The sequence below is a fragment of the Tachypleus tridentatus genome, chromosome 7, assembly GCF_004210375.1.
Source record: "Tachypleus tridentatus isolate NWPU-2018 chromosome 7, ASM421037v1, whole genome shotgun sequence".
Classification (NCBI taxonomy): Eukaryota; Metazoa; Arthropoda; class Merostomata; order Xiphosura; family Limulidae; genus Tachypleus; species Tachypleus tridentatus.
Genome location: NC_134831.1, coordinates 163,197,421 through 163,200,341, shown reverse-complemented (window position 1 = coordinate 163,200,341; position 2,921 = coordinate 163,197,421). Strand labels below are relative to the sequence as shown.

The following is a 2,921-nucleotide window of genomic DNA, read 5'->3' as shown; positions in this document are numbered from 1 at the left end:
AGATGTAGATTTAATTATAAAACATGTCATTACATGTTTCATTGCATATTGTGGCCCAAATAATGTTTTGGATTGTCGAACATGTTTCATGTTATTAGACAGTAACAGAAAAAAATTATCATAGCTACCAATATGTGATAGAGCTTTCTAATATTTGCTTTTAAAATAGTAAGTTTCATTGTTTATAAGAAGCTTTAAAGAGAAAGAAGTGACTTCGACAACTTACAATGTTAAAATCGAGGTTTCTATCCTTCCTATGGTCACAGGAATAGTTGTCAGTTTTGGGTCTACTAATAAACAAACACACAAATCATTTTTATATTTTTTATTGATAAAGCAATTCCATGTGAAAACTGTAGTATACTCAGTTTTGTTTGTTTTCTCTTTTACCCTAACAATCCGACACCAGATCGAGTTCCAAGCCCGATACCAGATCCATTTTCAATTCCAACACCATTAAAACAACAATAATAAGGAGGAACATCACAACAAGCGTATATTGTTGCACATATGATGCCATCTCGGCAAGTCCCCACACCTTCTCTCACTAAAGAAAAATCACATCATTGGAAGACATATCACTGATAATATTTTAATATGTTTTTTCTTTACTCCATATTTATCTATTTGTGAAACCTAACCGATAAACACTATGTTCATAAAACTCTTAAAATTACATTATTGGAAAGAAATTTCTAAGAAAACAATAAAACAAACTAACACAGTAACCAACACCTTGATGCAGGCTTGATTTTGGTTTTAAAGTTACTGAGTAAATATATCATGCACTTCCCAGTATATGGACAATATTAGTTCAATTTAATGTTTTATGCCATTGAAAATTCTTAGTTGGTAAGTAATGAGTTTACGATCTGTATGAGAGGCTGATTTCATTAGATCCTAAGCTAACCTCCTTACTTAACCAATCACTTTTGTTTTGGAAAGCACATGAGGATTTAAAGGTATTCAAAAAAAAGTGCGTCTTACATGGCATAAAATAGGTATATTGTTTTCACAACTATACACTGTTATAACAAACATGACCACACCAGATAAATCACCAAACAACTGTCGTATTATATGTAAATGAGTTAATACACTTCTTCATAAATAACAAAACACATCCGAAACGATTATCTATTATTGTTAACATTCATTAATTTCAGTTTTATATTCAGTTGTAACAAACAGAATTTCAATTAAAAGATTTACTTTCAAAGTTATAAGGAGAAGTCTTATAAAATAGTATGGTTGTGTTACCCTGTATTGTTGTTAACATATGAAATCATTTCGAAGTAATTTGAATTCTTACTTTAAATTCCAGTAAAATATCTAATCGTCAACAGAAGTATTATTTTCACACTCATTCATTAGAAACGTAGACAATATTCGAATTTCTAGATACACAATTTCGTTATAAACTATCTTACTTTCATTAAATATTAATCTTAAAAACCTCCATCCATGACAAACAATAAATAAAACATTGTAGTAGGTTTTTAAAGGGTAAAGACAAACGTATCTTATAATTGATATTTCTATCATAACGTTTAAACTGTTTGTATGATCTCTGATTTTAATCTCACCTGGAGTTGATTCCAACAGTGTTGTAAACATCAAAAGTATAATAATTGTTATAGTCTTCATTTCTCCGATCTGTTAAAATCAATATTAACGTAGTTATTGAAATTTAACTTTCAACGTAACGTAAAATAAAATTTCAAAGTCTAGTAAAACCCATGAATGCTATATCTTGCTAGCTTCAGATATATCAGAACACAGTAATTTTTATGCACGAAAGTAGAAATGTATAGAAGAATTAGGGTCATGATCTATCACAAGGAGACTAAAACCATTAAAATAACCGCTCGACATCTGACCTATGATTTGAAAATAAATTTTCATTTCCTTAATACACTTTAACAGTAAAAATGATTTTATTTGATTGATTATTCGGGTCTTGTTGTTGGTTGTTAGATATAAGCTTTCTCTAAGAACGAAGTTTGTACTTTCTTCTATTAGTAAGTTAGAAACTTCATTCGTAAAGAAATATTATATCTATCAACCAACAACAACACCCGTATGATATATCAAAACACAGAGACAGTTTAACAATAGACAGAAAAACGTTAAAGTTACCATGTACGTGGCGACATATCATCTTCTACACTGAAAACAAATTATTAGTTTCTACCAATAAATAATTATAATTATTCAAATAAGTACATAAGATCTTTAATATTCATTATAACTACTATAACACCGACATATTTTCAAATAAAATATTATACCACCAATTCTTTTTGAATTATGAGAAACTTACGTTTTATTGGAGAGTAAATATATAATTAAACGACGGTGGGATACAATACTTTTTGTAGTATATTTAATGATATGCATACTTCTAAGAACATCCCAACCAATCAGAAGGATTCCAGTAATATTGACGTCAAAAGAATCAAATTACAGTGTCATAGAGACGTGTTGAGGGACAGACTGAGCTGAAAGGAAACTGTGAGTGATTATTCGTCATTTACATGTAAAACATTTCAGTTAACGTGGCTCATGAGTTGTAGAAATAACCTTGAATCTGTAAGTGGTAATGAAGTTGTGTGATTAGGGTGGAATGGATATTACCACGTAAATGGTGAAAAAATATTTTAACCACCGCACACAATTTATACATAGTGCCTATACACAAATGGTTTATATATCAATAAATCGTCTGGAACACACTTAACTATTGTAACATTAAAACAAACGAACATCGATGTACTATATTATAGTCAATACTTAGTTTTTAACATTATAACACACCATACAAGTGTCTATACAGACATTTATTTTATTTCACTAAAAGCATACAGGCTGCATTGATGATATTTCTATCCTGAATCATATAGACATACCGTTTCTTTCTT

General features: G+C 29.4%; 1 long non-coding RNA gene across 2 annotated transcripts; it reads right to left on the bottom strand.

Moving 5' to 3' along the window:
• Positions 1-310: 310 nt before the first annotated feature.
• LOC143258202 (uncharacterized) lies at positions 311-2,446 on the bottom strand. 2 transcript variants are annotated; one of them, XR_013032191.1, is made up of 3 exons: positions 2,324-2,446; positions 1,587-1,656; positions 311-547 (listed from the first exon to the last, which is right to left on the bottom strand). It is a non-coding gene; the product is annotated as an uncharacterized LOC143258202 (long non-coding RNA). The 2 variants fall into 2 exon arrangements; XR_013032190.1 differs by lacking the exon at positions 2,324-2,446 and adding an exon at positions 2,140-2,290.
• Between the last annotated feature and the right edge of the window lie 475 nt (positions 2,447-2,921).